Source organism: Barbatula barbatula (genome assembly GCF_947034865.1).
Source record: "Barbatula barbatula genome assembly, chromosome: 7".
NCBI lineage: Eukaryota > Metazoa > Chordata > Actinopteri > Cypriniformes > Nemacheilidae > Barbatula > Barbatula barbatula.
In genome coordinates, this window is record NC_136770.1 from 2,853,915 (window position 1) to 2,867,785 (window position 13,871).

Sequence of the window (13,871 nt, forward strand, 5' to 3'; positions counted from 1 at the left end):
ATGAAGATAAATCTCTCTTATACTATTTCATATTACAGTATACATACTAATATTAATAATATTATTTTGTTTTCTAAATTTTGCTATGTCACACCATAGGACACATACAATTACAGTACCAGTATATTTTCATGTTAGCTTTTTATTTTTGGCAATTGTATTTGGGTTTCATACATGTGGTGTTATACATCTCTTTCATACATGTGGTGTAAACTTGTAAAGATTATCTTGCATGTACGTGTCATAAACCTTTGTTAATCACAGATCTTATTTTTTGCAATCTTTCGTAATAATCATTCCATAATCCTGCAATCGAATGAGTACGCTGAGTGTTGTTACATGTGACTTATATTTGAAAGAATATGGATTTGTCAGAACAGGGTTCAATGAAAACAAAAGGCGACACTGATAGTGGAATTTGTTTTCAATCCTCCCATGTTCTCGGTTCCATATCAAGAATTCTGATGCAAAACACTCAAAGTCTGTCAGATGACTTTTTGTTTAAACAAGCATGTTTATCAGGCTCCTCCACTTAACTTTACTTCCAGCAAAAGCATTCAGAACAGGCAGTGTGGTATTTTTTGGAGCATAATATTTTTTATGTGAACGGCAAACGCAATAAGAAATTTTCAGTTCTTTTATCTGAAAAGTGACCTGCACAAACTGATTTGATATGAAACTAAGCAATTAACATGTCAACCAGCTTCAAACCTGAATGGGCAAGTTTGCTTACGTGTTTCACCTTGTATGAAAATAGTAACTTTGTATTAGCACCTAATGTACTATTGCTCTTTTAAGACATGTCACATATTTCTCCCTGAACTCTTTGTAAGTGGCTTTGGATAAAAGCGTCTGCTAAATGACTAAATGTAAATGTAGTATCTGCTGCTGCCACCTACAGAATATTAACTATAGCACAAGGGCAAGCAGTGATTTGTATTGGTGTCAGGGCTGTACGTTAACGATAGCTTCACTCAAACAGTAAAATACTTGTAAAATAAACTCTCGATGAAGTTCATGAGTTTACATCCTCATGTATCCTCAGACAAATCCTGGACCATCGCTCGTGTAATATTTTAAGCTGTGCACCTCATTCACGTATAACAGTCAGATGACACATGAAAATAACAGGATTCTGGGTACTCTGTCTAATGCACCTATTGTATTATTCTTAGCCCAGACCGAGTTTCCGTATCACAATAATTTTTCAAGTTATGTTACTTGTCCAGACGGGCAAGTAAAAGTCTCCCTCATTTTCCCATACAAAACATTCACTTGTCCCGGACAAGCGTTCATGTCGAGCCCTGCCTAGTATAATGCACTGTAAGTTTAGCCTAGTCAAAAATCCAAATCAAGATATCTACAATTGTAATTTGACTAGAAATAAATTACTTTCAGATATCTACAAATGTTTTTTTGGATATCTTTAAAAATTATTAATTAAAGATATCTTGTATATATTTACATTTGACATTTATTCATTTGGCAGACGCTTTTATGCAAAGCGACTTACAAGTAGTTTTTTACAGTGACACATTACTGCAGAGCAATCAGGTCTCCCTCATTTGCCCAAACAAAACATTCACTTGTCCCAGACAAGCGTTAATGTCGAGCCCTGCCTAGTATAATGCAATGCAAGTTGCTTTGGATAAAAGCCTTTGCCAAATGCATACATGTAAATGTTAAGTTTAGCCTAGTCAAAAATCCAATTCAAGATATCTACAATTGTAATTTGACTAGAAATAAATTACATTGTAGTTTTGGATATCTTGTATATATTTACATTTTACATTTATTCATTTGGCAGATGCTTTTATGCAAAGCGACTTACAAGTAGTTTTCTACAGTGACACATTACTGCAGAGCAATCAGGGGTAAGGTGTCTTGCTCAAGGGCACTTCAGTCATGACCTGCTGGCACTGAGATTCAAACTGGCAACCTTCTGATCACAAGCCTAACGCTCTAACCACTAGGAATATATATATTATGAGATTATTGGAATAAAATAGTATAAAAGCAGTTACCATACTCGCTAGTAGATTTGGCGCCGGCTCTTTGGTCACCTCGTAAGGCCAGAAGTCCTCTTCAATGTTATTCATTGTCTGTCATGGAAAAATGTGAACAATAATGTTAGATTGCACTTAATCATGTGTTCTTAATTGGGAGTTTTACCTTTACAGTATGTCAAATAACACAATATCTACGAGAGGCATGAGAGAGCCTGTAATGTGTGCGGATCTGGTACAAAAAATGGTGTGCACAGATAAATCATTTATAATAATCACTGCAACACTATATAATTAATTTATAATTCAATAATAAATAATTCATTGAAATGTATGGTCTAAATTGAAGTATAGAGTATGAATGTACTTGTATAATGTGTAGTTGTGTTTTAGCAACAATGTAAAGATTCTTACGAAAATAATAATAAAATTGGAACGTAACAGACAAATGAACATTGTCATTGTGTTTTAGACTTTTATTGTATTTGTGTATACTTTATACATTCTTTACTTGACTGTCACTTGTTTTTACTTTTCTCTTCACCTGTTTTTATTTTATTTTATAGCCTACTTGTTAAATATTGCCCTTATTTTGTCTTTTTTAACTACTGTGTTGTGTTGTATTTTTTGCACCACGAAAAAAATTATTATGGAAAAAAGGCAAAAAAACTTGACTTTCAACAATAGAATTCCAGTTCCGGCGTGTAATTGGTTGGATCTTCTACTTGAACCCATACACGCCCACACTGACCACATGACGTCACTGTTGAGTCTCATGATACTGATTAGACTAGAAAGGCATGTGAGTCTCGTTCAGCAATCAGAAGAAAGCGGATGCAAAGCGCAGTTACAGGTAGGCTACTGTGCACTATTGTTTATTTAAAATACATAAACTTTACGTTTAACATAATCACAAATATATGAATGTGTAAATTACCAAACCAAAGGCGTCGATACTCAGGGAACACTACATTGTCCCTACAAATAATTTCAACCAACAATTAATCTAGATGTGAATATAACCAATGATGTCCGTTTGTGTCTTGTACGTATAAGTTAATTTATTCAACATTTATTTATCCAGTAATCATTTAATTGAAATTAAAAATCTTTTACAACCGTGTTCTGGAAAAATAGCGCAGTTTTTGGTAGTACAGCAATAAATCCCGCCTCCGTAGCATACGTCTCTAATAGGATTGGCTCTGCCTTTGTGTAGTCCTGCCTCTCTAACCCACGTAGCTTTATGATTGGTTCTGCTTTCTCTCGTTAACGTGTGACGTAGGCTGATTCGGTTCGGTTGTAAGCACCAATTTCACAATGAGCATGATTATCAGGCTACCCGGTAAAAAAACTTTCCTGCTAAGAGTTTATTGACAAAAGATACAAGTTGCGTCACATTTTGATTCCGGAACCATGTTTTTCCCATTGCATGACAATCCCTTATTACCCGGATGAGTTCCAAACTTAAACGTTAGTCTGTGTCTGTTCTTATTTACATCTATGCGGTTAACTAAATATAGCTGAATATCATGACAACCGACTGTTAGTTTTTTTAATAAATATTTATCCAAATAATGATCCAAATTATGTTTCTGTCTAACTAAATGTTTTGGGCTATATAAAATGTAGATCATGAACCTTTTATAAATATAACACAAACCAAAGTAGGCAACTTAAAAAAAATATCTTAATTGCTTTTGTTTATGGCATTTGTAATGATTATAGTAAGCTATAGATATCTAAGCCATAAATGCGTTGGAATATGGAATGCATTATTTTGTTAGGTCAGGTGACAGAAGAAGGCCTGTCATGTTGTAGAGGTGACAGGGTCACAGGTGAGGTTAAACTATGGGTGCTTCTCAATATGCCATCTCTTTTCCGCGCTCCTCCGTCCTCCATCATATGACCCGGAAACCTATCGAGCTCAGCCATCTTTAAGGGCATCTCAATTCTTTAATTGCACCTGGAGGAGGCTTTTTGAGGAGACATGAGCGAGACACAGATATATGTGCAAGACACAGACTGACATCAGTGCTTTTATGTATACAAGTTATTTTATTCAACATTTATTTATCCAGTAATAATTTAATTGAAATTAAAAATCTTTTACAACCGTGTTCTGGAAAAATAGCGCAGTTTGTGTTATAGTACAGCAATGAGTCTTTCATCGACTAAATATGACCCGCGTATTATTCTCCTCCCCCTGCACGTAGTCACATCTTTAGATCATATTCAAACACGCATAAATGTGATGATAAAGCATTACATTATTGTTAATGTAGACCTATTTCTGACAGTATATTTAATATTCATATAGATCATTTATTAATATAGTTAATATTTATGTATAACATTTATTTGACATAACTTGTATACATTTCTGAACACTTAAGACATGATTTTAACTTATTTTATTGTAGTGGGGATTATAACATCTGTCTAAGGTAAGTATTTAACTTTATTTTTTATATTTCAATATGCAATTTGTACAGTCATCATTAATTAACGACGTTAAAGGGAGCGAGGATATGCCATTTCACTCCTTTTAATTCCGCGTCTTTTCCTTGCTACCTTCCCTCACATCCTGAAGGGGTGGAGCTAAGAGGCGAGGAAAGGAAAAAAGGAAGCACAAATAAGAATCGAGAAGCACCCAACAATATAATAGGATGTTAGTGGTACTGTGACAAATGTTAGCTTGACAATCTACAGTATAGTTTCTTAGTGTGTCTTTCCGTCTGAGCTACAGCTGCATATGCTGCCTAGTAAAATGACACATCTAAACAATCTAAAGCTCTAATTTTAAACACAGAGGCAGAGTCACAGGTGATTAGGCTTTTAAAACATGATAATGTTATTTGTTGTGCATTATATTAAGGTCGCACTGTTTAAGAGGTCTATTACGCACTCAGTCGTACGCATTTATCCCTGCATTGTTAAAACTACTGTATGTTATCAAAAGTATCTAGTTGTATGTTCTTGTATATTTTTACGGAAACTGATCCTGCTGTAGACAGCAATAAACAGTGTAACAATGAGAGTGAAAACAGTGTAAAAAACTATTTTAAGAATTGTTAAATTAGTATATTGTTTAAATGAGTCAAGTAAACTACTCTACACTTCAGTGACAATGCAGCTCTGTAGATCAATTTTATGTCCCCATCAATGTCAAAATCAAACTTGCACCAAACAATAAACTTTTTATGATGCAAGAAAACCTTGTGCTTTGGTCATCTGAACCACTTATATAGACTTAGTTTATTTATTTAATGAGTAGATTAGAGACACACATTTTGATAAAGCCTGTAATCATTATCTGTGTAAACTTCATTAATATGTTCGTTGACATAATACAACTCTTTTTCGCCACCTGCTGACGTATTATAGAAACTCCTTATATTTAACATTTTGGATAAAACTGTAATTGAACACAGAACCACAGCAAACAAATAAAATAAATGCAAAATACATAATTTATTTGAAATTTAATTAAGGAAAAATTAAATGGTAGTCAAAGGTGCCCCAGAACTGTTTGTGTTGATAAATTCTTCAAAATATCTTACTTTGTGTTCAACAGAACAAAAACATAAACAATATTTACAATATTAAAATGACATTTATATAGGTAACAACCGGAGGGTGCGTAAATGATGACACATCTTTCATTTTTGAGTGAACTGTCCTATTAAGACACTTTTTTAGTGCAGGTTCGCATTAAGAAGCCTGGATGGGCTGATGCGATTTCTCCAGCTGCGCGGATGGGTGGGAGGTTCTTAGATGTCTGCGCAGATTTGTTGTTGACCCTGCACTGACGAATATTTTCATTTGACAAATTCTGCACTGGGTTTTACAATCTTCAATATTATTGAAATGCAGATGCTGCAGCTTTTTCATTTTTCGCTCATTTCTTCCAACACGCTTACACTTAAATCCGGCTCCCCCGCCTCTCTCTTGCGCGCGCTGTACCTGCCTGTACACACTACTATGGAAGGCCAATAGGGTCAAAAACGCGCGAATTTTAACACGTCAACAACACGTAAAGTACGTGTACTTTACGTGTACTTTACGCATACTTAACGTGTACTTTACGCGTGAAAAATTAACGCGTACTTTACGTGTATTTAACACGTACTCAACGTGTTAAATACACGTCAAGTACACGTAGAATACACGTAAACAACGCGTGATTCAGACGCCGGTTTCCAGTTTAAACGGGTCAATATCATTGGCTGCCTACGAATTGGGTCAAACCATCTCTGCACACTTGGGGGGTTGCCTGCTGCTCATAGGCTACATGCTACCACCATGAAAGATCCTTTTGTTTATTTGTAATTTTCTTGTGAAGCCCACACGTATAGTAAAAATTAAGTTTATTAAGATAAGATAAAAGTTATCTAGAAATTCAGTTTTCTAACAAAAAGTTACAAATGTGGTTCTTTATAATTCTGATACGATCCATTGTAATGAATTTCGATTTTTGGTAAACAACAAACTTTTAAAGACTGAGATAAAGTTGCTGCTATGACCAGCAGGGTGCATCCAAAATACCACAGAAGTGCCATATTACAGGATCGAAATCAAATCACAATAGATATCAATGAAATAAGCTACTGACACATGTTTTTTTCTGTAATAGCCCATCCCAGGTCATACTCATGATTTATATCTTAAGGCATACCATACTTTAATAAGACACTAATATCACTGCAATGCATTAAACTGCAATGCTCAGCTATACTCCACGTTTTCAACTGTATAGTTTTAACAGTAGAATATGTTTACAAGTAATCTTATTTCTGAGATATGCTTTTATTTCTTGAGAAATGGTACCGTGGACAAATGTACAACAAAATAGATATATGATATAAATACATTAACTGGTTTAAAAACAGATATAGTCTATGTTATGATAAGGCTTAAATATAAATATAAGGCTATGTTATGTTAAGTCTGTAACAAAAAAATACCACCTTAACAGTGGTACCTGTAAGAAAAACAGTCAACAAACCAATAAGAATATTTAGTTTTATTTCCAAATTACAATAAAAAATATAGCTGCAGAAACTGTGGCAGTGGGATAGAGATTCAGCGCTACAGGAAGACTGTAAGATACAATAAGGTGGACTTCAAAATTTAGTTTCTACGCATACATCATCCACCTGAAGGTTGTGTGTGCAAAGAATTTTAGCTGAATGCACAACCTGCTCTCCCCTGACCTAACAGGACATGTAAGATAATTAAGTTCGAGTTTAAGCAGGACAAAAATGACATAAAATGTAGAATAACTATAAAGAAAAAAGACAAGACAATATGTGTCAGCTTCAGTTGACTATCAGAAACAAACATGAAAAACTGCTGTTAAATCCTAACCCTGCCAAAATGTCCATAAGTACAGAATTAGCCAAATAATGTATATCACCACTACAATTTGTGTATGAAGTGCAGACTAGTGTCCAACAGACAGAAGGATAACATCTCCACATAACTCCTAGCGATTGTCCCCGAGATCCTGAGGATGGCAGCTTGATGGTGTGACACTTTATTAATGAGAGATAATGATGTCAAGAGCCAATGATTCCAGGGTAAATTTTATGAGCAAAAAGTTTTTACATTTTGGACTGTTGTAGCGCAAGAGGGTTTAAGTAAGAGACCCCCAATTTGCTATGGTAACATATGAAACCACTTTTGGCCAATTTAAGAGATAGTCTAATTACATTTGACCGGATTGTGTTTGTGGTAAAGATACTCATGTGGTTGAATGCGTTCAAACAGTCACAAGAGACCGCCTGCTCTCTGCCTTTGGACAAAATCCATTAACATTCTGGGACTTGCATTAGCCTGATAGGATTTAAATGTTGCAGGTTAAAGAACTAAAAGTTTGGTTTAAAGACAAAAACATACCAAGAACTATGTCGCACCATTACCGATTTCTAACCCACACTCACAGTGTTCAGTGTGCTCTGGCAGTTTTAGGAGCAGAAATAAAAAAAATGCTTCTCTCTGTATTCATAGATACATTGTATGCACTAATTTAGTCCATTTGACCGAAATATTAGAAAAAAAACCTTGAATTAAGCTGACCAACTTAAGCGTGGATGTCAACTTGCCTGGCTCAGTGCATGGATCTGTGTTCTGTCAGTGCTTGAGAGGTAAAGTATGGGAACAAAACAGAACACTTGGATTGTGGCAAAGAAACCCTATATACAATTTTCCCTTTTTTGCACTAAGACAGGGCGATTAATGGCCTGTTTGTGGCAGATAGCCATATGCAGATGTTTTTGCAGAGGTCTCTGCTTTGACCACAGAACCACTTTAGTGTGGCCTCACTCAAACCAGTGTCAGGATGGTTATGACCCAAAGTATTAAAATTGTATGATTCAGCTGACCATTCAGCTGGGACCAGCCATCAATGACATCAATATACTATGTCACTTTAAATGCAAACTGACACTCCAACTTTTATATTGTTTGTTAAATGGCTAAATAGAGGAAGTAAAGTCTACATTAATACATATGTATAGTGTTCATATGGCTGCTTAATCATTTGAGTTTACATACTGACATCTGTTTTCCACCTGTTACGTCTTAATGTTGTTTCATTAATTAACAATCCAGCACCTTAAAAGGGCACTGAGAGGGTTACAGGGTTCTTAAAAGGCCCTGACAAAGTTTTACAAACAAATGTTAGTTTAGATACGTCATTTAATTCTGAGAACGTGGCATTCGTTCGTAGCATAGGACTGACTTTACTTTATATACAGGAATTAAAGATGTTTTTTTATATTTCTCTTGTAGAAACTGAATGTAGAGGCTTCAGTTTCCTCAAGAAGGGGACAGTAGTTTATGTTCACATTCAATACAATAAAGAAAAGCTCTGTGCATTTACCTCCATGCTAAGTTTCTATCAATGCACACAGAAAGTGTATTTTCTTTATTTGTTTCACCCTTATAAAGGTTCAAATAACTTTTAATTCTATTTGGTCTTTATCAGCTGCCAGTACCACTATACGAATCACCACCTGCTGGTTATAATTGTTGGCACAAAAAGCTCACCTTGTTTTACAAAGACCTATATGCTTTATCCTATAACTATCTTAATTAAGTACCTCTGCTGTACTGTTTTCCCACACAAATATATAATTTTTTTATGCTTACCAAAGTTTGATAAATGGTGAAGCTAGTATGTCTACTACTGTGTTTATTTAAGAAAAAGGCTTGAGTGGAGTAAAAGCAGATAATTTTCATTTTGTACAGCAATCATTAGTTTATCTACATAACAATAATAAATAAGAGACAAGAAAAGACAAATAAATAGAAGTATCCATAGCATGTTTAATGTTGGTAGCACAGAGTCTATAGGCTTGTTTGAGATGCGCCTTGCCTCGCCTGAAATATAGGCGAGAGTAGGCGGCTACAGTGAGGGGAGGAGTGAAAAAAAGTGCAGGCAAGCCGGACACTTCCTGAATCTCGCTGTGTTGTGGACTGCAAACGTCAACAATGGAAGAGATCGCGTTCGCGTTCTTTATCGCGGACGAAGTTGATGCAGTTGAAATACCACTGTTTTTACACGAAGATGGTTATGATGAGGAGAATCACCGAAGGTGAACAGTGCTCATTACTTAAAATGGCTTATTCAGTAAATGGTAGGGATATAAATCTATCTGATCTAGAGTGGTATTGCAACTTGCATCTAATGAAATTAATGTCGAGTCAAAAATAAACAGTCCTGACTGCAGATAATTCAGCACCAAAGAAAATTGTTTTTATTATTATTAAAGTTATTTGGGTGAACTATCCCTTTTTTACATGACAAATATTCCATATAAATATATTACACAATTGTTTGTCACCTTAATGTAAGTTTCAATTCATGTTTAATGATTAGGAAAAGTGTGTGCTGCAAATTATTCTTAAAAAATAATATGAAACAACAACACATTCTAAATTAAGAAATGAGCATGTGTGGGTTTTGTTTATTGCACTCCTGGAATCAGACATATCCAAATAAAGATATCAGATAAAAACACAAACATGAGGCCTAATTGTAAAACAGTCACATTAGATGTATGCATGTATTGATGGATTGACTAATTTATTTAATGGAATAATGTTGTACAAAAATGTCAATGTATAAAGAGAATACACATCTCTCAATAAAAAGAAAATAAAAAACAAACAGGACTTCACTTCAAACCAAGAAAATAAAAATAAAACATGTCCTAATTACTAAGTACTATAGAAAAAAGTAAATCGTATTAGGCTATAGGTAATGGACTTCTTAGAATTAAGGGGAAAAAATATCAGCTGACATTATCAGCCAATGAGCACGAAGCTGTGTCGTCAGTCAGTCGTTTCCCATCATGCTTTTGAGTAGCGCAGTCGGTGGAGAGCAACTGCGCTCGACTGCTCAATCCGACACAGCCGCCTCACTGTCGCGAGAGTTTTTGGGCACACGTCAGCATGAGGTCAGAGCAAGGCGGACGTAACTCGGACACTTTTCTAACCGGCATGCAGCTCACGGTGATCACCGGTGATCGGTTCTGCGCAGATTTTGTTCATCTCAAACAAGCCTTATAGGACCCCCCAGGTGTGCAGAAATGGTTTGACCCAATTCGTAGGCAGCCAATGATATTGACCCGTTTAAACTGGAAACCGGCGTCTGAATCACGCGTTGTTTACGTGTATTCTACGTGTACTTGACGTGTATTTAACACGTTGAGTACGTGTTAAATACCCGTAAAGTACACGTTAATTTTTCACGCGTAAAGTACACGTTAAGTACGCGTAAAGTACACGTAAAGTACACGTAAAGTACACGTAAAGTACACGTACTTTACGTGTTGTTGACGTGTTAAAATTCGCGCGTTTTTGACCCTATTGGCCTTCCATAGAGGACAGACTAGGATCATACCATTATGTGAACGGAAGGGAACACGTCACGCGCCGATGATAGCGAGTGTAGTGTGTACAGGCAGGTACAGCGCGCGCAAGAGAGAGGCGGGGGAGCCGGATTTAAGTGTAAGCGTGTTGGAAGAAATGAGCGAAAAATGAAAAAGCTGCAGCATCTGCATTTCAATAATATTGAAGATTGTAAAACCCAGTGCAGAATTTGTCAAATGAAAATATTCGTCAGTGCAGGGTCAACAACAAATCTGCGCAGACATCTAAGAACCTCCCACCCATCCGCGCAGCTGGAGAAATCGCATCAGCCCATCCAGGCTTCTTAATGCGAACCTGCACTAAAAAAGTGTCTTAATAGGACAGTTCACTCAAAAATGAAAGATGTGTCATCATTTACGCACCCTCCGGTTGTTACCTATATAAATGTCATTTTAATATTGTAAATATTGTTTATGTTTTTGTTCTGTTGAACACAAAGTAAGATATTTTGAAGAATTTATCAACACAAACAGTTCTGGGGCACCTTTGACTACCATTTAATTTTTCCTTAATTAAATTTCAAATAAATTATGTATTTTGCATTTATTTTATTTGTTTGCTGTGGTTCTGTGTTCAATTACAGTTTTATCCAAAATGTTAAATATAAGGAGTTTCTATAATACGTCAGCAGGTGGCGAAAAAGAGTTGTATTATGTCAACGAACATATTAATGAAGTTTACACAGATAATGATTACAGGCTTTATCAAAATGTGTGTCTCTAATCTACTCATTAAATAAATAAACTAAGTCTATATAAGTGGTTCAGATGACCAAAGCACAAGGTTTTCTTGCATCATAAAAAGTTTATTGTTTGGTGCAAGTTTGATTTTGACATTGATGGGGACATAAAATTGATCTACAGAGCTGCATTGTCACTGAAGTGTAGAGTAGTTTACTTGACTCATTTAAACAATATACTAATTTAACAATTCTTAAAATAGTTTTTTACACTGTTTTCACTCTCATTGTTACACTGTTTATTGCTGTCTACAGCAGGATCAGTTTCCGTAAAAATATACAAGAACATACAACTAGATACTTTTGATAACATACAGTAGTTTTAACAATGCAGGGATAAATGCGTACGACTGAGTGCGTAATAGACCTCTTAAACAGTGCGACCTTAATATAATGCACAACAAATAACATTATCATGTTTTAAAAGCCTAATCACCTGTGACTCTGCCTCTGTGTTTAAAATTAGAGCTTTAGATTGTTTAGATGTGTCATTTTACTAGGCAGCATATGCAGCTGTAGCTCAGACGGAAAGACACACTAAGAAACTATACTGTAGATTGTCAAGCTAACATTTGTCACAGTACCACTAACATCCTATTATATTGTTGGGTGCTTCTCGATTCTTATTTGTGCTTCCTTTTTTCCTTTCCTCGCCTCTTAGCTCCACCCCTTCAGGATGTGAGGGAAGGTAGCAAGGAAAAGACGCGGAATTAAAAGGAGTGAAATGGCATATCCTCGCTCCCTTTAACGTCGTTAATTAATGATGACTGTACAAATTGCATATTGAAATATAAAAAATAAAGTTAAATACTTACCTTAGACAGATGTTATAATCCCCACTACAATAAAATAAGTTAAAATCATGTCTTAAGTGTTCAGAAATGTATACAAGTTATGTCAAATAAATGTTATACATAAATATTAACTATATTAATAAATGATCTATATGAATATTAAATATACTGTCAGAAATAGGTCTACATTAACAATAATGTAATGCTTTATCATCACATTTATGCGTGTTTGAATATGATCTAAAGATGTGACTACGTGCAGGGGGAGGAGAATAATACGCGGGTCATATTTAGTCGATGAAAGACTCATTGCTGTACTATAACACAAACTGCGCTATTTTTCCAGAACACGGTTGTAAAAGATTTTTAATTTCAATTAAATTATTACTGGATAAATAAATGTTGAATAAAATAACTTGTATACATAAAAGCACTGATGTCAGTCTGTGTCTTGCACATATATCTGTGTCTCGCTCATGTCTCCTCAAAAAGCCTCCTCCAGGTGCAATTAAAGAATTGAGATGCCCTTAAAGATGGCTGAGCTCGATAGGTTTCCGGGTCATATGATGGAGGACGGAGGAGCGCGGAAAAGAGATGGCATTTTGAGAAGCACCCATAGTTTAACCTCACCTGTGACCCTGTCACCTCTACAACATGACAGGCCTTCTTCTGTCACCTGACCTAACAAAATAATGCATTCCATATTCCAACGCATTTATGGCTTAGATATCTATAGCTTACTATAATCATTACAAATGCCATAAACAAAAGCAATTAAGATATTTTTTTTAAGTTGCCTACTTTGGTTTGTGTTATATTTATAAAAGGTTCATGATCTACATTTTATATAGCCCAAAACATTTAGTTAGACAGAAACATAATTTGGATCATTATTTGGATAAATATTTATTAAAAAAACTAACAGTCGGTTGTCATGATATTCAGCTATATTTAGTTAACCGCATAGATGTAAATAAGAACAGACACAGACTAACGTTTAAGTTTGGAACTCATCCGGGTAATAAGGGATTGTCATGCAATGGGAAAAACATGGTTCCGGAATCAAAATGTGACGCAACTTGTATCTTTTGTCAATAAACTCTTAGCAGGAAAGTTTTTTTACCGGGTAGCCTGATAATCATGCTCATTGTGAAATTGGTGCTTACAACCGAACCGAATCAGCCTACGTCACACGTTAACGAGAGAAAGCAGAACCAATCATAAAGCTACGTGGGTTAGAGAGGCAGGACTACACAAAGGCAGAGCCAATCCTATTAGAGACGTATGCTACGGAGGCGGGACTTATTGCTGTACTACCAAAAACTGCGCTATTTTTCCAGAACACGGTTGTAAAAGATTTTTAATTTCAATTAAATGATTACTGGATAAATAAAT